We start from the raw sequence: 22,873 nt of genomic DNA, 5'->3' as shown, positions 1-22,873 counted from the left end.
TTGGATGGTTGGATATTTGTTGTATTCTTATAAATATCTTGAGTTTGTTCTGAGATCTAGTTAAGCTACTGGAAACAACTTTGGCCCTTTTGAGTCTTGCTTTTAAGATTTGTTAACAAGGGCCAGAGCAGCATTTAACCTTGGGCTAACTTATCTACCAGGGAGGTGAGAATCTTTTGAATACTCTAGACAATGTTCCATGCAGTATGAATATTTTCCCCCATCCATCTAGAGGGACCAGAAACTATTCCCAGCCCTGCATCAACATCTCTGGGGCTCCCTCTAACCCTTTCAGGTAATTCCCTAGCCTTGGATACCTTCATCTCATGCATGTGTTCTTCAGTTCTCTGCTAAATACTCCAAGAGAACTCTGAGATGTCCAGGTTTTTTTCTCTGTGCAACTCTTTCCTCTCCAGTGATCAATTCTGTGAACTCTAGCCAGTTGGATTTCCCCAGAGGCTCAGCTCTGTGTTCTCAGCTCAGAGAGTCTGCTGGCTTTGCCTGGCTTCCCCTATGCTACATCTCAACCTGAAAACATCCTGAAGGGAGTAAGTCTGGCAATTATAGGGCTCATTTTGTTTGTTTCTGGTCTCTCGGGGATCAGGGATCACTAGCTTTCATTGTCTGGTATTTAGTGTCTTGAAAACCATTGTTTCATATGTTTTATTTGGTGTTTTTGATTGATTCTGATTGGAAGGTAAATCTGGCTCCTGTTACTTCCTCTTGGATGAAAATGGGAGTCTAGAAAACTGAAAATAAAAATTACTAAATCAGCACATATTTAAACACTTTAGTTATAACATTTTAAGTTATCTATGATGTACTTACAGGATATAAAATAGGAAGAATGAAGAATTAACCAAAAAAATAGGTAGGGGATTAGAGAAGAAACATTTACCAAGTGACTATTGTGTGATAAGTTCCTAATTTATATTGTTTTATTTAATTCTTAATAATTCTATGAAGTATAGGTGTGTGGTAGAGTGAGAGACCTGGGACATAGGTCTGACTGGCCCTAAGCCTGTGTTCTTTACAAACAATGTTCTTTGCTGCTTTACAGAAAGCCAGAATGGCATTTAGAAATCTATTTTTAAATACTTGTCATTTGATTATAGTACAAGATTTATAGGAATAAGGAGATTCATAAAGTCTTGAGAATTTTAATGCAGTGAGGTTGGCTAGGAACTCAGCCAATTTGTTTTCTTTTCTCAATTTCTTCCTACTTATTTGCATTTATACAAGCATCCTTACTTCAGAGGCCAAACCTCTTATTCTTAAATTCATAGTCCACTACCATTTGGCTGCAATCATTCAAGCTTTATCAAATTTATTATGTCTCAAAACACTCCAACTGGAATTGCTATTCCTGGAATCTGTTTTTGTTGTTCTCATTTTGGTGTCTTTGTTCATGTTATTCTATGTAAGACAGTGTGCCTGTAACATAAGGGTAGGCTGTGAGTGGCAGACATTTTCCTGTCTCCTACAGAGACTGCTTAACTCCCTCATTTGTACATGTCAAAATCACCCCACATTCCAAGGTCCAGTTCTTTAGGAAGTTTTCTTCAGTGTCTTTAATAGGAATAAATATTTCTCATTTTGCTTTCCCCATGGATCTTCTGGCATAATATTGACCAAACTTCATATTGAAGTATATTGATTAACGCTTTTGACAAATAGTTAATTCCTACTAAGTGTATAAAATCTTTCTTGTTTTTTCTCCACTAAATCATAGCATATTTTAGAATAAGATCTCAGTATTACTATTTTTTGTATTCCTTAGGCCAGAGCAAAATACCCAACACAGTAAACATTTAATTGATACTTGATTTGATGGTTAGCTGGCATTAGCTGACTGTAATCACTAATATCAGATTCTGACTGGCTTCATTAGAAGCATCATTAGTCACGTTTAAGTGAATAAATCTCATTATCTTCTCCCGTAGAAGCATACTTCACTGTCTAAGTGAAAAGCAGATTTTTCACAAGTCAATGCCTATATTGTAGAACTTCTGCTCTCGTAAATTTTAGTTTTTACACTGGAAATTGTCAAAGGCATTCAAACCAGAAAGACTCCATCTTGAATAGGGTCTGGATAAAATGAGACTGAGACCTACTGGGATGCATTCCCAGGAGATTAGACGTTCTTAGTCACAGGATGAGACAGGAGGTTAGCACAAGATACAGGTTACACAGACCCCACTGATAAAACAGGATGTGGTAAAGAATCTGGCCAAAACCTGCCAAAACCAAGATGGTGATGAAAGTGACCTTTGGTCATCCTCACTGCTCATTAGACGGCAATTATAATGTATTCACATGCTAAAAGATACTCCTGATAGCACCATGACAGTTTGCAAATGCCATGGAAAGTTATGAAAGTTACCCTATATGGTCTAAAAAGGGAAGGAACCCTCAGTTTCAGAAATTGCGTGCCCTTTCCTAGAAATCTCATGAATAATCCAGTCCTTGTTTATCATATGATAAAGAAATAACCGTAAAAATAGTCAACCAGCAGCAACTCTTTGCCTATGAGGTAGCCATTCTTGTGTTTGTTTTCTTTCTTTCTTTTTTTTTTTTTGAGATGGAGTTTTGCTCTGTTGCCCAGGCTGGAGTGCAGTGGCACAATCTCAGCTCACTGCAACCTTGGACTCCTGGGTTCAAACAATTCTCCTGCCTCAACCTCCTGAGTAGCCGGGATTACAGGTAAACACCACCATACCTGGCTAATTCTTGTATTATTATTATTATCTTTTTTTTTTTTTTTAGCAGAGACAGGGTTTCACCATGTTGGCCAGGCTGGTCTCGAACTCCTGACGTTGTGATCTGCGCCCCTCAGCTTCCCCGAAGTGCTGAGATTACAGGCCTAGCTACCGCACCTGGCGTTGTTTCTTTACTTCTTGAATTAACTTGCTTTTACTTTACTTTGTGACCTCACCCTGAATTCTTTCTGACATGAGATTAAAGAAGTGTCACTTAGGGTCTGGATCGGAACCGCTTTCTGGTAACATGATGACTGATTATTTTTTGTCCCTGTGTCTTAAGACCCATATTCTGTCATTTATGATTATCATTCACATGGGCCCTTGTTGTATCCTAATTTCATTTCTCTAGAAGACAGCTCTTCTTTTTGGGTTCCTCAGTCCCCTGCCTTCCTCCCCTCATCAAAGTTGCAGAGTCTGTGGTTTAGGATGCCATTACCTGCAGAGTATTTTTATATGAGGGGTAACTGATAGAATTTTAATACTAATTAGCTGTGATATAATACAGACACAGCAAATTCTGCTCAGGGAAGAACCTTGCAATCTGACTCAAAAGCTTCAGGGGCGAAGCAGGAGAGCATTTAACATCACCGCTCACTGATTTGATTCCTTAGAGCGTTTCACAATGAAGCATTGAAAAGTTTCCCATTCATTGTGGTCTTGTGACATTTAGAAGGGAATTGGAAATGAGCTTGTGAGTATCCTATTTAAGAGTTCCTCTCTAATTTTATAAGTTATGAGTTCCCTCAAAATTTTATAAGGAAATCTAGAGTAGTGTTAGTTGAGAAGAAAATACTTGGAAAGAAGACACTTGAAAATAATGACTGTGTTTTGGGGAGCCACGATGAGGAAATTAGCTGCAATATGACCTTGAAAGGAATTTTTAGCACTTTGTAAATAATCAAGTTATTTGTACTGAAAGAGTTCCAACAAAGAAAAGATTATTTTTGATAGTCAGATAATTCAAATGTGAATGAATCAGAAACCAGAAATAAAGAATTGGAAATGACAACAAAGGCAAATATAAACATGATCTTCTAATTCTTTATTTCTCTTTAAAAGACAATCAACTGTTTAAATAAATTGTAGTATCAATGTATTATAATATTTATAACATACGTAGAAGTAAAATGTGTGACAATAAAAGTACAGAGGCCAGCAAGGAAGAAATGAAAGAATACTATTATAAAGTTCTGATGTAATATGAAAAGTGATATAATTTCACTTGAAGGTAGATTGGAATAAGTTAAAAATTTATACAATAGTTCTCACTTATAAGTGGGACCTAAATGATGAGAACACATAGATACACAGAGGGGAATGATAGACACTGGGGCCTACCCAAGAATAGAGGGTGGAAGAAGGAAAAGATCAGGAAAAATAACCAGTGGGTACTAGGCTTAATAACTGGTGACAATCTGTGCAATAAACTCCTGTGACCCATATAACGAAACTGCAAATGGACTCTTGAACTTAAATAAAAGTTTTAAAAAAATTGTACTTTAAATCCTAAAGCAAGTATTAAAAAAACACAACAAAGAATGTAGCTAGCATGTAAAAAAAAAAAAGGAAAAAAAACCCCAGAGATAAAATGAAATAATAAAAACCCTCAATCCTAAGGAAGGCAAAAAAGGACAAATTGAACATTACCAATAGCCACGTGAAATGTAAATGACCTAAAAATCACAACTAAAAGGCAAAAAATTGAATGTTTGGAGAAAAAAGCAGGATCTAACTGTATACAGCCTATAAGAAATTCACCTTAAATATAATGACCCATATAGAGTAAAACTTAAAAAAAAAAAAGATTTGCTTGCTAACATTAATCAAAAGAAAGCTGGACTGGCTATATTAATATCAAAGAAAGTAGATTTCAGAACATAAAAATAATAGTAGCTATATGATAATTAATTCACAATAATAAAGGGAGTGAATACTTTATGGGAAAATACATTAAACATCTAAGCACTTAATAACAGAGCTTAAAAATACACATAACTGGCCAGGCATGGTGGCTCATGCTCATAATCACAGCACTTTGGGAGGCTGAGGTGGGCAGATCATCTGAGGTCAGGAGTTTAAGACTAGCCTGGCCAACATGGTGAAATCCCATCTCTACTAAAAATACAAAACTTAGCCAGGTGTGGTGGCAGGTGCCTGTAATCCCAGCTATTTGGGAAACTGCAGTAGGAGAATCACTTGAACCCAGGAGGTGGAGGTTGTAGTGAGCCAAGATCATGCTGGGGCGACAAGAGGGAAACTCCATCTAAAAAAGAAAAAATTACACAAAACCAGAACTGATGGAACAGAAAGGAGAAATAGGCAAGTCTACAATTTTATTCAGGGATTCAACTCTCTCTCTCTCTCTTTTTAACCATTAATAGTATAAGTGAAATACAAGTTTAGTCACTCACTGCTCATGGAGTCTAATTAATAAGAGCAAAGTCTGGTATAAAGAGACTATTCCAAAACCAGCTTAGCAGAATTACAACCTTCCTGCCTCAAGGGTACCACTTCACCTTTGGATCAGAAAGTGGGTGCTTTTAAAAGGGACCTATTATAAATGGCACACAAGGGAGAAAGCAAGCAGGTGTGGGAGAGGTCTACATGTTAGCTTGGTGCCCTATCAGGCAGTTGAATTGGCATCTTCATTAGCAGAAATATTAATATATTGTAAAGGGGGCTAAAAACTCTCCAGGTGGGAGAGAGTATTGTAGTGGGACTTTCGGTTGCAAATTGGCAGTTATTTCTTGAGGCAGTTTCCTGGTGGGTGAAAATTTTATAGCAGGCATAATTTGGGTTGCAAGTCAACTGTTATCTCTTGGGTCAACTTTTTGGTGGGTGACAGTTCTGCTCTAGCGCTTCTAAGCATATCATTAGATGAACTTGCCCTATGTGGAGTGTCTAGGGAAGAAGAGATAAAAGGTTATAATTGCATTTCTAAAGGGCTAAGTAGGAAGTAGGGAATGGGGGAAATGAAGAAAAGAGAAAAGAAGAGAAAATAATTTTAAAAATTGTAACTCTTTTTTTCCTTGACAAATGTGGGTACTCAGTTATGATAAGTTAAAGAAACAAAAACAATATTCATCTATAAGAATATTGAAGTGTTAATAACACTATCAACCAGGTTGACCTTATTGACCTTTAAAGAATACTGCATCCTAAAAAATCAGAATACACATGCTTTTCAATGTGTATTTTATGTATAGTTCAGACTGAATATTTACCAAGATGGATGATATTCTGAGTCAAAAGTTAAGCTTCAATTAATTGAAAAAGAATAAACTCATACAAAGTATGGTCAGACCACAACTAGAAATTATTAATAGAAAAAGTCTCCAAAAATTTAGAAATTATAAAGACATTTATAAGTAAAGTGTGTGTAAAACAAGAAAAGTGGAAAGCATTAGGAATTGAATATGCAGCATATCAAATTTTCTGGGATGAAGTTAAAACTTAGTGGGAAATTTATGGCACCAACTACTTGTATTAGAAAAGAAGAAAGGTCTCAAATCAATAATCTCAGCTTACATCTTAAGAAATAAGAATAAAACCAAATTAAATCCAAAGAAAGTACTTTTTAATGTTACAGAACATAATAAGAAAAACCAGAGCAGAAATCAGTGAATGAGAAAACAGAAAAGTAATAGAGAAATTAATGAAAACAAAAGAATTTTTAGGATCAATAAAATTAGTAGGCTTTTTGCCAGCCTGATGAGAAAAATAAGAGTAAAGATGCAAATTACCAGTGTCAGGAATAAGATATGTGACATCACTAAAGAGTATTGACATGAAGTAGACAATAACAAAATACTATCTTTTAAAATATATCAATAAATTTGACTGCTTACAAGAAAAGAACAAATACCGTGAAAGATAACAATTAACAAAGTTTACTGAGGAAGAAATGGATAACCTGAATAGTCCTATATTTAGTAAAATAATTGAATTGTAGCTAAAAACTTTTTACATAGGAAACTTTAGACCCAGTTGGCTTCACTAGGGAATTCTATCAAACATTTAAACAAGAAATTAAGCCAATGCTATGCAAGTTCTTCTAGAAAACTGTAAAAGAGAAAATATTTCTCAACCAATTATACAATGCCAGCATAGCTCTAACATTAAAACCAGACAAAGATATTACAAAGAATTGCATGCTAATATTGCATGCTAATATTCCTCATGAACATGATGCAAACACTTTTAACAAAATCTTAATCAATGTTAACAATATATAACAGTAATAATAAATCAAAACCTTGTGTGATTTATCCCAAGAATGCAAAGTAGGTTTAACATATAAAAATCAATCAATTTAATATGCCAGATTGTTAGACTAAAAAAAAAAAAAAGACAATCTCATGTAATTTATTAAAGACATTTAGCAAATCTAATACTTATTCCTAACCTAAAACTTGCAGCAAGCTAGTACTAAGAAGAAAATGCTTCAACCTACTATGAACATCAGTAAAAAAACCTACAGGCAACATAATAGTGAAAGACTAAATTCTTTCTCCTTAAGACAAGGAAAAAAGTAAGAATATTTAGTCTCATTATTTGTATTTAACATTATATTGGAAGTTCCAGCTAGTGCACTAAAACAAAAATAAATAAATAAATGAAAGGTGTTGATATTGAAAAGTAGTCGGCCTTTGGTAAATGTACGGCACCAACTACCTGTGATAGAAGAGAAGAAATGTCTCAAATCAATTATCTTGGCTTATATCTATTCTTTATTTGCAGACAACATAATAATCCAAAAAAAAATTCTATGGAATCTTCAAAAGATACTAGAATAATAGGTGAATTTAACAAGGTTGCAGGATGCAAGATTAATATACAAAATTTGCTTGTATTTGTATACTCTTAGAATCAATACTTTTAAATTGAGTTAAAATTCAATATCATATACAATAATATTCTTACATATGAAATATGAAATAGAGAATAATCTTCAAAAGGTATGCAAAACCTGGAAAATGCAAACTACAAAATATTACTGAAAGAAAATGTTTAAAACTTATAAAAAGGAAAGTTATGTTTATAGTTTGGAAGATTCAATATTGTTAATATGTCAAGTATCTAAATTATTCTATAAATTTCTCAGCAGTCATTTTCTTTTTAATAGAACATGACATGTTCATTCTAATATTTATGAAGAAATGCCAGCCACCTAGAATAGCCAAAAAAACTTTGAAAAAGAGAAACAACTTGGAAGACTTACAGCATCTGATTTCAAAAATCTTTATAAAACTACAGTAATCAAAGCAGTATGATATTGTATGAGGATAAAAAATGGTGAGTTCAGAAATATACTCACATATGTTGAGTTAATTGATTTTTTGACAAGGAACCAAAGGCAACTGAGTGGAGAACAGATAGTTTTTCAAATATGTTGCTGTAACAATTGAATATCAACAATTTGACTGAATATCAGCAATTCAACTGACTAACAATTGAATAACAAACACCCCACTGCCTACCTTACATTGTATACAAAAATGATTCAAAAGGGATTAAAGACAAAAAAGTATCTAGAAGAAAACATATGAGACATTGGATTAAGTAAAGACTGCTTAGATATAATACCAAAAACATAATTCACAAAATAAAACATCGAAAATTAAACATCAAAATGAAGAACAGCTCTTAGAAAGACACTACTAAGAGAGCGAAAGACAAGTGACGACTGGTAGAAACTATTTGCAAATAATATATCTGATAAAGGATTTATACTTTGAACATAAACACCTTTCAAAACTCCATAAAAATAATATTGGAAAAATATTTTAATAAACATTACATCAGAAAATATATATAATGGCAAATAAGCACATTAAAACACTAAACCTCAATTATTCATTAGGGAAATGGAAAGTAAAACACTGTGAAATACCATTGCACAGCTATTACAAACATCTTGCGTTGAAGCACTGACACCACCAAATGTTGGAGAGGATGAAGAGAAACAGGAACTGTCATATACTGCTGGTAGAAATATAAAAGAGTAAAACTATGTTTTGAAAGAGTTTGGCAATTTCTTAAAAAATTACATAAATTACATGCCATTTAATAGTTGACTTAAAAATGACCCTTCCCAAATGGCCACATGAACAGTATTTGTACACCTGTTTCAAGACCTCTGTTGACATCCACTGCTGCAATGTAAAAAACACATTTCTTTAATAATCTTGCTTAGAAAGTCTGTCATAAATAGTACATTTTATTTCTTTAGACAATGAAAATTATATAATACATATGTTTTTTCTTTTTTACTTTGTAAGGACTCTTGGAACAAAATGTAGTGTTTCATGATTATAAATCTCTTAAGCTGTGGTTTTCATTTATTTACCTGATCCCTCAGCTACATGGCTTCTCATATAAATTTCCGGAAATCCATCCATTCATCCATCCATCCATACACCTATCATGATTGATAGGACGTTCAACTGTTTGGAAATCCAGTAGAGGCAATTATGAAGCCGGTTTACTCTGTACTAGTGGCTTGCCTGACCTCGGTGCGATGGAACACTCAACAAAGTTACATGAACCAAATTTGTTACTTACACATAGAAGGCAAGGGACAACTAAAGCTGGAATTCAGGGCAAGCTCACCCCGCAAAGCTCAGGAAAGCTACCCAGGATGAACAAAGTCTTATCTTCAAGTAATTCACTTGCACCACAGGTGGAAAACAGCGTGTGCTGGGCTTTATACCCCAGTGGACACATGACACCTTGGGCAAAAGTGATGAAGGACACTCTGTTTCTAGGGCCAACTGAAATAGAGCCTGGACTGTTCCAGCCACCTCTTGTTTATCTCACAATGTTCCATTCCCAGCACATCCTACAGGTATTCTTGAGAATTACAAGTGAGAAAGTGGGGAGAATTGGGTTGGCCCACTTCCATTCAGATTTCCTGCAGAAATCTTTAGAGGTGTCTATTTTAGCATTACTCATATCATCACACATCAGTGTCCATAGCTCCACCATTTCTATCGAAGCTCACTCTGAGGTAAGACAGCCAGGATTTTAATAGAGAATGGACATACCTTAGCTTGGTTTGAGAGAATAACTGTAGTTGGGCAACTAAATAGTTTCCCCTGCTTGCCTTCTGCTTGGACAGAGGCCTTGCTCATTAGTAGGTAATTTATATACATGTAATCTGGAAAACCGTGATGCAGTTGAAGCATAAGTTATGATTTGACTAGCCATAAAAGAAAAGAGGAGTATTCTCCTAATCACCTTTACCTTTAGAAAGTCTGAAAAATGGGCGATTAGTCTAAATAACTGAACTACTTGTTTTACTTAAGTCTTTAAAAATCATTTTATGCTGTAAAAATATATTGCTTTTAATGCATATCATTTTTTTCTTCATGTGAGTTGGTAAAAGAAGCAGGAAAATAATCTAAGATGTATCTATTAAACAAAAATGTTTTTCTGCAATTCCTGAGAGATCCATGATCCAGAGTCAAAGCGGGGAGCTTTGGAGCAAGTGGAGAGCCAAGAAAAGGATCCAGAACTGGGGCGGAAGGTGGAAAGGGTCTTTGAGTGCAGCTGCACTGCGTGGGAAGACATACTTGATAACCAGCAAACAGCTGTTTGAATCAGTGAAACCTCACTAAAGGGAGACCATTGCTGATGGGAGAGGCCACGGCTACAGTATCTTGGGTAGAGGTTTAGTCATGAGGATTAAAATGCTTACACAGAAATCTCTGGGTTCAGGCTCAAAGAATTGGAGACTGGCAGCTACAAATATAGCAAGTGTGTTTCTTCTGGCTCTCAAAATACACTCTTAGCACTTTTGAAGTGACTGATAGTATATGAACATCATACAATATTGTATACAGTCACTAATCTGAATTTAGTATTCAAGAAGGATGAGGCATACAATGATGATCAATTATAATATTCTTGATATTCATGATTTTGAAATCAAAATAGCTATACAATTTGCAAGGAAAGAGCCCATGTGTTTCAGGCCAGTGACAGTGGCTATGCTTCTTTCATCTGTGAGAGGCACTAAACTGAGTGGGACGGAGCTAAACAGCCTAAGAGGCTTGATGGCAAGGATTCAATTTTTTTTTCCCACCAAGACGGAGTCTCGTTGTGTTGCTCAGGCTGTAGTGTGGTGGCATGATCTTGGCTCACTGCAACTTCCACCTCCTGAGTTCAAGCAATTCTCCCTGCCTCAGCCTCTGGAGTAGCCGGGATTACAGGTGCCTGCCACCACCCCGGCTAAATTTGTATTTTTTAGTAGAGATGGTGTTTCGCTATATTGGCCAGGCTGGTCTTAAACTCCGGACCTCAAGTGATCCACCTGTCTTGGCCTCCCAAAGTGCTGGGATTACAGGCGTGAGCCACTGCGCCTGCCCTGCAGGGATTCAATTTTTAAGCCATTATCAGGATTTGTTGATCTGGTTTTGAGGTTTTTTTTTTTTTTTTTTTTTTTTTTTTTTTTAATGTGACAATCAGATTTAATCAGAAGCTACTGCCCACAAATTAGGAATTTTAGAGATTTACATAAATTTAATTGAAGGAGACGGCAGTTTTAGATAATTTTCTGAATCTTTATCAGGGACTTCTTCCTGTAGTTTGGAAAATCCTAATAAATGATTTCAGATATTCCTCAAAGTAACACAGAGGATTCAAATAGTTGTTCAGATGATTTAAACGTTGTGATTTTACTCTGTTACCTAACATTTTAAATTATTTCTATTGTTTCTTCTCCTTTAACTTCGAAACAGTGGCAACAGTGACTTCTAAAAACTGAATATTGTTGACTCCTTTCTCTGATCCACCCACTGGGTTCAGTATTTAAAAAACACTAATTATATAGTCAGATAATCTTTGTTGGTCTTTAGTGTTTATTGAAATATTTATTAAAATATTTTCTCTATTTACTCTGATCTTTTTGTCTTTTTTTCTCTTCATTCAGAATCATTATCTTCTACCTGTTCTCTAAGACAGTAATTTGATTTTTGACAGTGGCTATCCCAACCCTTGCTTTTATAATTGATCTATTTGGACTGTAGTGGTGCTTTTAAATTCTCAATTTACTGTCTGTCTCATTCTTTAAAAAAAAAATCACATGTTTGGATTCTAGTTTTTCTTGAATTCATATGCTTATCAAATTCTTTTATAACTTGAACTCCTCAAAGGCAAGTTGTCTTCTAAACCCTGGGTAGTTTTTCTTTACATTGGTTTCCTCCTATATTTTCCTTTATTTGTATTTCTTTTTCTTTTTTCTATTCTGATTCCTATTTCTTTTATTCTCTTTCCTTTCCTTTCTTCTCAGTTTAAAATATATATAAACATATTTGCTATTCTTTTAATCTAGTATATTTTAAGAGTAGGAATTCTTCAGACCAGCTGTTAGCTCTGACATAGGGGGATGAATATTTTTGACACTGTTACCACTAGCGATGATACTGAAAAGACAATTTCATCTTTTTTTTTTTTACTAGACTGAATATAAGTTTCTGCCATCAGACAAAATATCCCTGAATCTACTTTTTAAGTTCCTCTTAAGAACTTTTCAAAATTCCTCTGTAGCTCAAAGCATCAAAGGAAGAACCAATTTTAATTTGACTTTGCTTTAGATGAATTACCCATCTTCCTAGTTTCTTACTTTCTATAACCAGTTGCTGTCTCTCCCACATTCCTCTTTAGAACAGCTGCTCTCTAGCCTACTTCACTGACAGCACCAGCAAAGTGAATAGGTCAGAGAACAGAGGTGAGGAAGCCAGCAGTGGGGGTTGTACCTCCCTATGGAGCCAATTAATGACACACAGGCTCAATCCACCATCCTCTACTTTTCTCTCCAAACTCAAATACTTTCTGAACTTCAGCTGTCATCATCCTACTAATTACACCTACTTTTACAACTGTAGCTATAATGTCATTATGAGAGTAGCTCATCTTCACATGTGAGCTCTTTTCATAGAATCAAAGATTATTGCAGGCAGAAGCTGAGTCCACTGTGCCTCATCCCCATCTTTGCATAGCAAGAGTGACCTTTACTCCACTTGCCAACAAGTTCCTCATCTCCATCTGTGACCACCTCAGCCTGGACTTCATTGTCCATATCACTGTCAGCATTTTGGTCAAAGCCGTTCAACAAATCTCTAGGAAGCTCCAAACCTTACCACATCTTCCTGTCTTCTGAGCCCTCCAAGTCTTTAGGAAGTTCCAAACTTTCCCACATTTTCCTGTCTTCTTCTGAGCCCTCCGAACTGTTCACCCCTCTGCCTGTTACCCAGTTCTAAAGTTGCTTCCACATTTTCAGATGCGCTCATGTCACTGAAGCTTACACAGTGTTGGGAAGAAAAGTACAAAATGAGACTGAACAAATACACAGGAAGATCAACTATTCAGGACTTAAAGATCATGTTAAAATATGTTTTTTAATTTTAAATTTTATTCTAAAATAAATACAAAGTCATATTTAAAAGGTCTTCTAGGACATTTTAAATGGCATATCTTTCAATGGAGTCAGGAACTAACATAAAACTTGTTTTTTCTCTCTAGGACTGTGGTCAACATAGTCTGAACACGCCAAGTAACCAAAGACTTGGGAAGGCTTGGGTGTATTCAGTATTACAAAGATGTGAAAAGAAACAAACTGGGTCTGTGATTCATTTCTTTTGGATCTCAGAATAGCATTCTTTGTATTAGGTCTTTATCCCAATTGCTGCACGGCTTGGTGATCTGTATATAAGGGATATTGAACATTGATTAGGCCAGTGAAAGATAAATCTTGTTAAAGGTTGTTAAGATGAACAAAGTTAAAAAGGTAAAATTTTTAATCATGAAATTAGAGAGGTACTTTTTCTTACCCATCTCAGAAGCAGTGGAGCCAAGCAGTTACATTCCCTATTACATTTGGCATCCTGGATGTAGTACCTTTCCAAGAGCTATTTACAGCATGACCAAAAAGAGCCAGCTTGTGACTAATTCACAATATTTTAAAGAGAACTAATATATATTTTAGTTTTAGCAAAAATAGAAAACATGGAAAATCTGGTCCAACTGATTTTCCATTTTTTTCCAGGAACAATTAACCGTAAACTGTTGTATAGCTTTTAGGGCAGTACCCAAGGGTCAAGTGATTCTCTTCAAATTGAAAGCATATCATTCTTTTCAACATCATTGGTACCACAGCCAAGTTTCTGGGCTTATGTCACTTAGCCTAAAGTTCCAAGAGGGGTTGATTTCACTTCAAGCATGTTCTTGATATTTCTTCTGGGCAACCAGTGTGGTATGATTAGATTGACTCTCTGTAAATACACTAGAGAATTATTGTGGAACCCAAGTCTGTTACTGAAATGAAGCATTTGCTTCTAATCAGGTTCTCACATCATTCAGTACACAACTAGCCCTTCCCCTAGTTGTTGTTTTTTAATACAGATTTGCAATGATTTCCTACCTGACATCCTGTGAGAGTAATTTTCCGGAGTTCGTATACTTGCCATGCCTTGAAAAGTGGTATTTTCCCATTGACAAAAATGCATGTAAATGCATTTGATTGACCTGTTGAAATTTCAAAGTTTAGAGTCATATTAATATGGCATTTTCCCTTAAATTTCCCAAGCATCATGGCACTTGTGCATTTATTTGCATTTGTTTATGTAGCACTTACATACTCTGAAGTGTGTTCTTTCTGATTATTCCTGCCTGTGGTGTAATTTTCTCACTCTGTCTCCAAAATAATTAGACCAGAAATGTGAAGGAAGGAGGAAATGTGATGCTCTTTTTTTTTTTTTTTTTTTTTTTTTTGCTTTAGCTGCGAAGGAGGTACGGAAGAAGATCATGGAAAGTTGGACAGAGCACAGACGAGTGCAGTAAAGAATGAAAACCTGTATTCACAAACCATATGGATCTAGGAGTAAAAATGGTATTGATGATTATTATTTTGGCTCTTGTAATCTGCTATTATGGAACCTGAATACCTTTCTTTGAGACAGGGTCTTGCTCTGTTGCCTAGGTTGGAGTTTCGTGTGATCATGGCTCACTGGAGCCTCACATTCCTGGGCTCCAGCCTGACTCAGCCTCCAAAATAGATGGGACTACAGGCATATATCACCACCATGCCTAGGTAACTTTTTTTAACTTTTATTTTGTAGAGACAGAGTCTTGCTATGTTGCCCAGGCTTGTCTTGAACTCCTGGCTTCAAGTGATCCTCCCACCTCAGCCTCTCAAAGTGCTGACATTACAGGCATGAGCCACAGCACCCAGCCATAAATATCTTTTATGAAGTGCACAAAATATTTGTAGAGCACACTGAGGTAAATCTGGAAAAGATTTGAAGGCATTTATGTAGTGTTTGGTGACATATAATTATAAAAACTAAAATGTAAAAGTTTAAATGTAGATTTTACCAAAATGTAGATTTTGAAGAAATTGAACTTGCTTCAATTTCTTCAAATTTCTATTTTATAGAGTTACACATAATTTCTATTTCAGTGATTATCTGTCCAAAATTCCAATAGATGCCATCATCAATAAACTGTTTACTCAAATAGTCAATAAAGAATATTTTTACAACCATTTAAAGACTTTGACAATTGAATTATATTTTATGTTTTATTATAATTTTCCCCCTTTCATTAACAAATGTAATATTAAAGACTCTTGCAATAATGTAAGTTGATTTTGGATTCCAATTTGCCTTTGTCACATCAAGAATTTCAAACTGATAAATTTTTGAACAATAATCTGTAATTATTATGCATACGTTATAAGAGCAATCACCCTACAGCAATCTTGGATGCCTTTAAATGGTAAATTAGCCAAAATGCAAAGATGAATATTTGGGAAAATCTTTTGCAACATTAATTACAGGAGGCCAGAAGAGGTTCCCATCTTTCCCTACCCTCCACACTAGCACTCTCTGGACATCTGAAACAGGACTTTCTCCAGCAGCTCCCTGACACCCTGTGTACAGTGGCAGCGCTGGGCAGCAGGTGTTGAAGTGGGTGCCCTGGCAGAACAGCACCTCCTTGGCTCACTCAGAGCAGAGAAGCAAGTGCTGGATTCTGCTCCCATTTTGCTGTCAGCAGTTATCACTAGAAACCACCTTTAAAGCCACTTCTCCTGGGGTGACCTCCTAGGGTCTTCTAAGTAGGCTCCTGGTAATAAAAAAATTTTGCCTCACTTCCTATACCCCTAGGTCCTGGCTTGGCCACTAAGGGCTGAGTGGAGCATTTCCTTGTAATTTATTTGCATGAGTGTGTGTGGTAAAGTTTAGGGATTGGGCCAGTTCCTTCTTGTAACTAGTAGTACCTTCTCTGTGGATGGAAGTAAGAGGGCTCCTAGGCAAGGTGCCTACAAAGTTATCCCAGTTCCTTTGAGAGTGTAGAGAATATTCTCAGAATAAACAATGGGAAATTGAAGTCAGATCAAGGACAAAAGTTACAGGAAAAAGTTTGAATTGCAGGGCTCTAAGCAACAAGATGCTTCATCTTCTATATCCCATGAATACTACCATTCTCTACAGTAATAGAAAAGAACTTGTCAGCTTCTGCACCCATCTCTTTCTGTATTTTTTGAGTTATTCAGTATTTCCATGTTTTGCTGAGGGTCAAGGTGAAAGTCATTTCACACCCAGACACCCCTGCATTCCAACTCTGCACGCTCCTCCATTCCCCAGTGCGCTGTTTACACTGCAGCGACTGATCTTTTACAAATACAGACCAGATCAAAACTTTGCAAATACAGACCAAATTAAAACAGCTGGCTGAAAACTTTTCATATCTCACTATTTTTCTTAGGAAAAAGATCGAAAATGCTTACTATGGCTTTAAAGTTTTTATGTTTTAGTTTCCACTTAATTCTCCAGCCTTAAAATATTCTACTTCTCTGGCTGTGCAGCCACGGTTGACCTCTGTCATGTCCTTGCACATGGCCTGTGCCCTTCTTTTCTGCCCAGTCTGCAACACACATTCACCTTTCAGAGCTCAGAACATATGCCATCTAGAAAAATCCTCAATCCAGTCAGGCTCTGCTGTTTTATATTTGCAAGACATCATATGCCTTTCCTCTGGGAAACATCACAGTTTGTAATCATACACTCATATGTGCCATGATTTGTTTAATCTCTCTTGCTCCCTACTGTAAGCTGCATGAGAGCAAAAAATTTGCCTCTTTTTGTTACTTATTCTAGATTGAGAACTGATGCTTAGTAAGCACCTGCCAATGGCTGATGAGTGTTGCTAAATATCTGAAAATATGGGTTCATAAAACTTTACCAAACCCAAATCATTATATGAATAATTTAGATACCATAGAAGTCTTCTGAGAAGACATAATGCAAGTAGAATAAAATATACTTAATGCCTATTGAAAAAACTTCAGGCAACAGCTTTCTGTTTTTGGTTTAAATTTTTTTAAGGGAAAATTAAAACTATTGCTTAAGTAATTCAGGTCACAGATTTTTTTAAAAAGTGCCAAATTCCACTTTTATGTGAGATTGATAATGACAGGTGGGAGTGAATGTGTTCTATATGACCTGAATAATTGTGTCTGTTATCCCTTTAGTGTGTGGTTGTCCATGTAATGGTCTGTTTGTGTGTTTGTTGTTTTACATGTGCCTGAATGTTTAGATAATCCTCCGGGATGTCTGAATGTAATTAAAGTATGACATAAGCATTTTTAAAATTAAAAATGAAACAATTCAATCTATGCTTTCTTAACAACCTGTTCCATGTTAACAAGATTACAATTAAGGATGTGAAGGATATGAAGAGTCCTTAAGTTGAGATCTATCAAGCTTAGTAGGCACGTAACCTGGCTGACAGGCTGGGTTGACTGCAGGCTTAAGTTGAACATGGGACAAGGATTGTGCTCTCTCCTTTTCCATAGTGTTTGGGCCTTTGGTGAGGACAGTGATCCCTGATACCGTCTGATTGCCTTGATCTGCTTTTTATCATTGTTAACACAGGCAAGAGGAAGGGAGAGTAACTCATATTTGAAAGACCAGTTCAAAATTAGAACAGATATCTATTACAAATGATTCGGCCTCAGGGGATTGGAGAAAGATGCAGAGATGAAGGAAACATAAAACCAAAGGAAACAAGGCATCTGGAGAACCAGGAACTCTCTGGACAAAAGTATGAAAGCAGAAACTAAACATTAGTTTAAGGGCTTGGATGGTCCAAAGCAATAAAACGTAACTACCTTGAGAAAAGAGAGAAAGAAAAAAATGTGATAATATCTAGGTCCAGGTTAAAATATCAGACTATGCTCATGTGGCTCAGATGAAAGTTGGAGATGAAAAATATTTTGTCAGAAGCTTATAGATGTGAAAGGCTGTGGTGGTGATGAGCTTCCTCTTTCAGCCTAGCTTTGTGTTCAGCTGATTCAGTAAAATCAGTGCTTGGGGCAAAGCCTTATTGGCAAACCAGAAAATGGGGCATTTTGAGGGCGACTTCTAATTGGTCTGCATCCCCACAGTTCAGGCCCCAAACTGCTTAGAAGGTATTTTTGAGTTTTGAGTGATGATCAAAAGATATCAACTGTATGAGAACTGAAGCTTACTTTCTAGGAGTTCAGTAGTGGGATGAAGAAGTTGCTTAATAGAGTTGCAGTTAGAGAAATATTAGAAGGCATAATTCAAGAGATGGCGAAATTGTATAAGTCTGACCTTTGGTGATGATTCCTCTCTGAAAATGGTTTCAATCAAGGACAGCAAAGACAACTGTGGTGGCCCAGGAAGCAGAGAATTGCTGGAAAAGAAAAAGAAAAGAGGCATCTTGTTTGATGTTATAGACGGGAGGGAGCTCCAGGTTTTCCAGTAGTCTGATAGGAGAGGGCATTTTATTTGAAAAAAATTGTGAAGGCGTTTTAAAGGAGAATCCCCCCCCAGTTCACCGTTATATTGAACGGGGACTTTTTGAGTTCCTCTATGTCAGCCTGTGTGTTGGTTGCTTTCACAGGGATTTCCTCATGAAACGAATTTACTGCTTAGCATACTCTTTCATTAAAACACCACATAAACATTTTTAACAAGTTAGAGATTTTGGCAAGCACCTTGTCTGATGACAGAGGCTTTATGCTGTTAGGTCATGGTAAACTGTTAAATATATTAAATGAACACGTTCATAGCAGTTTACTCATTCCTTCATTCCCTGACTCATCAAATATTTATTGAACCCAAACGTTAAGAGCCAGGAAGTATTTTTCACATTAGAAATTTCAAAGTGATTGAAACAAGCAGAGAGGGGGCCCTTAGGTTGGAGGAAATTATTTTCAGGATGGTTTTCTACAGTAGGTGATGCTGAGGGCGGGGAGTGTTGGAAGTGGTCTAGGAGAATGGAAGAATAAACAGAAGGTATGAAACGGCAAAAGGCCAGCCTTTTGCATTCCAGTATAGTGTTAGTCGTAGGCTGCAGGGCTCTCCTTGAAGGCATAGGTGTTTAACTTTCGGAGAGCTGACACCTGTAAGCTGAGGGCAAGTCTTTGGAGAAGGGGAGCTGCTGGAAACCTTTTGTAGCCAATGCTCATAGAAGCTGGGGATGGTGCATTGGCCCAGCACAGGGATCTGAGTGGTGCACCAAAACAGCAACGGCCAACCACAAGAGTGATTGGAAGATGAATAATAAAGATATCAATGGTGATTCCTCTTTCACAAAGCTTGAATAGGGATATTTCCCAGGCAACATCCTTAGCCCTGTGCTCACAATTGCTATTTCTCTTTAAGCAAAGTTCACTCTCCTCTGCTGCAACTCATCACTACCTTCTGATGTCCTCATGACTTCCTCAACCATGGATCCTGCCAGGCTTTCTCCAAATAAACATTTGTTTAAAGGATAAATGTACTAGGAATTCTCTGACTTAAGAAGGAAGAAAAATACATTACAGGCAGAGAAAAGAGTTGTTCTAAGGCATGTTTACAAACTAGGACAAGGAATTTATGTCATAGTGGAAGTTCAGGTCTGTTCAGGATGAAAAACAAGTGAAAATGTGCTGGTTTTATCTGATAATAATGCTAAACATATTTTTTTTCCTAAATCAAAACAGTTATCTTTGTTCAGCTCAAAACAGACTCCCAGGATTGCTCCCCTCTTTACCTATTGTTTCCAAGAGAGAAAATCTGATGTGTTTAATCGATGGACTGAAAATGACGTTTCCCTTTTCTTCCCCAGGTTGCTGCTCTTTCTGAATGTCAGGGCAAAAGACAAGTCAGGCTTGGAAGGGTGTCCTAACATTTGCAAATGTCCATTTTTCTGTCCAAGCACAGAGAAGGTAAAGAGCCAAGAGGAAATGGTTAGAACGGTAATCTTGGCAAGAATTTTACTCCAGAAAGAGGAAAGAATCTTCAGAAAAGGACAAAAGTGCAAAAAGGCTTTTCTGAAAAAAAAAAAAAAAAAGAAAAAGAAAAAGAAAATGGTAAAGGGCAATCCAGCTTAAAAATCTTTGATGATAAGGAATTCTCCAGGGATAGACAGCTAGAGAAAACATTCGACTGAGCTTCAGAAACAAGCCCTCTGGAAACTGAAGGACAAAACACTGGCTGAACATTCCTGGCAGTGAGCTACAGATGACATAACATAGCACCTACATCTCCTTAGCAATTTGTTCTATTTTGCGCTACATTAACAATTCACAATAAGAAGAGTGGAAAGTGTTAAGAAACTACCATGTTGTGCCTCTGACACCCCAGATACCATGCGAACTGTTTCCTATATCCTACTTCATTTGATCCTCAGACTGTCTTGCTATCTTCTTTATAAAAATGAGGAAACCAGGGCTCAGAATTCAATAATTTCCCCAATTTCATATATTTATTGAATGTCATGTGCTTCCATCTGTGCTTAAATGTAATTAAGTGTACCTAAAGGCGAATATCCTTCTCCATTTCTCACATATCCAGGATTTTAGGGATGATAGGATTTCTCCAAGTTATGGTTGGTGATAAAAAAGGGTAGTTTGAGGATAGAGCAAGTATCATGTAAGGTACACTGCTCAGAGTCTATGCCCACCTTATTCAGGGCACTCTAACAATAAACACAGGCCTTTTGGCCTGGTGGGCTAGGTAGTCCCCGTGACAGCCAGCCTCCTCATTTGGTTTTCTGTGGAGTAGGAGGGAAATTGAATATACATCTTTCTCTTTCTTCCAACAACAAATCTTAAGTGATTATTGCTAGTTATAGCAACAATGGTTTCTGGTAGAAGAATAAATGGAAAACAATGTTTGATTTATTTGAATAGTTAGTTCCATGTTTTTTTTTTTGAAAGTTTTGAGAGTTACTTGTTTTTTATTTCTTTTGACTTCAAATTGAGAGGCATATTTCTACTTCTTTTGACTTTTAAAGTTTAAAATTCTTCTACCTTTTGTGACATAGAGATTTAATATAATTACCTAATGATGTATTTACCTGTTTATGGTATTTCAACAGCTGTTGGTGTGATGGTTTCTGTGAATTGGTAGAAAGAATTTGAACCAGTAGTTGTAACTTCTCAAAAATTCTCTTAGCTTGGGCTGCTATAACAAAATGCTATAGACTGAGTAATCTATCAATGACAGAAATTTATTTCCTGTATTTTTGGAGGATGGGGAGTCCAAGGTCAAGGCACCAGCTGATTCAGCATCTGGTGAGGACTTGCTGTGCTTTAGAGATGGCACCTACTTGCTGCGTCTTCACATGGCAGAAGGTGGCAGATGCTGTGTCTTCACACGGTGAAAGGGACAAACGTGCTCCCTTCACCTCCTTTCATATTAGCATAAATCTCATTCATGAGGCCCTTGTGATTTAATAATTTCCCCAAGGTCCCACCTCTTAAAACTATTGCATTGTGGGTTCAGTTTCAACATATAAATTTGAAGGGACATGAACATTCAGACCATAGCACCCTCCTTATTTCACTTAGGAGTATATCAAGCGTATTCAGCAAGAGAAGCTGAAGAGGATTTTTCCCACTTGTTGCTTCATTGCAGGCGATCCATATGATCTGGGCATCCCTCTTCTTGAGTGGACTGTGGCTATTGGAGGATGCATTGATAGTGGCTTCTCCTGGACCATGGCATGACTGCACAGGTTTTGTCAAGACTCCTGCCTGGAAGATTCAGAGGAGCAAGTTTGGTCTCAGCAGGATGCATTATTATGGCCACCAGAGCCTCTGTTTGTAATCGAGGTTTATTCTCCTACAGTGCCCCTGAAGTTCCTGTTTTTTAGGGGAGAGTCTGCTTGGCCCGTGTCTCTCCCTGAGTGTTACACTTATCTCTCATTTGCCTGTTTATTTTCCAAATCTTCTTTGAGGTGCTGTTATCTTACCTAGGGATAAAAAACTTACTTAGGGAGAAAAATGTTATATTAATCCTGGAAATAAAAACATTTTCAACTTTAGGCTTAAAAGTTATAATTTGCTGCACATTTTAAAGTAAAACACATACAACATCTAATGTAAATTGATTTGGTATGACTTTAGTGTTAGCCTTCACCAATATTCTGTATGTAATTCTGAATGTTTAGGTTGTCAGTGCTATCCTTTCCTCATTTCCTTGGGTGAGATAATTATGGTGGGAACTGGAAGAAATAGTCCACCTGGCTTTCTCTGAAAGCAGAGAACTGATTATCTTGGCATAATCAGTTCTTCATGATTGGATCCCTGCCTCATTGTTTGTATAATAGTCTCTGTTTTATGATACAGCCAGTGACTCCCAGGCTCTGTCTCTGTTTTCTGGCTTATCTCACCACTTCTCACCTGTCCAGTCCAACCTTCAGGACTCAACTTTGATAATTCCTTTCCCACGACTGTATGACACATCTCACTCTTTTTTCTTTGTTTTTTTTTCGGACAGGGTCTCCCTTTGTCGCCCAGGCTGTAGTACAGCGGTGTGATCATGATTCATTGCAGCCTCGACCTCCCAAGCTCAAGCAATCTTACAACCTCTGTTTTCTGAGTAGCAGGGACCACAGCCATGTGCCACCACCCCTACCTAATGCTTTTTTTTTACAATTTTAAATTAATTCATTAATTAATTTTTGTAGAAACAAGATCTCTCCATATTACCCAGGATGGTCTTGATCTCGTGGGCTCCAGCGATCCTCCCACCTTAGCCTCCCAAAGTGCCGGGATTATAGGTGTGAGCCCTTTCCAGCACACATCCCACTCT

At 36.7% G+C, this 22,873-nt stretch overlaps 2 long non-coding RNA genes across 2 annotated transcripts in view; one reads left to right on the top strand and one right to left on the bottom strand.

Annotated features, from left to right (window-relative positions):
- Positions 1-15,139, top strand: part of LOC128929876 (uncharacterized) — a 23,782-nt gene extending 8,643 nt beyond the window's left edge. Inside the window, exons 2-3 of the long non-coding RNA XR_008477101.2 lie at positions 14,542-14,652; positions 14,743-15,139. This is a non-coding gene — a long non-coding RNA (uncharacterized LOC128929876). The remainder of the gene's footprint in view (positions 1-14,541; positions 14,653-14,742) is intronic.
- LOC118148493 (uncharacterized) lies at positions 12,830-22,873 on the bottom strand. Its single transcript, XR_004735319.3, has 4 exons — positions 22,771-22,873; positions 18,401-18,482; positions 14,185-14,288; positions 12,830-13,466 (listed from the first exon to the last, which is right to left on the bottom strand). It is a non-coding gene; the product is annotated as an uncharacterized LOC118148493 (long non-coding RNA).

This window comes from Callithrix jacchus, chromosome 16 (assembly GCF_049354715.1).
Source record: "Callithrix jacchus isolate 240 chromosome 16, calJac240_pri, whole genome shotgun sequence".
NCBI lineage: Eukaryota > Metazoa > Chordata > Mammalia > Primates > Cebidae > Callithrix > Callithrix jacchus.
This window is presented reverse-complemented; position numbering and strand designations above follow the sequence as displayed.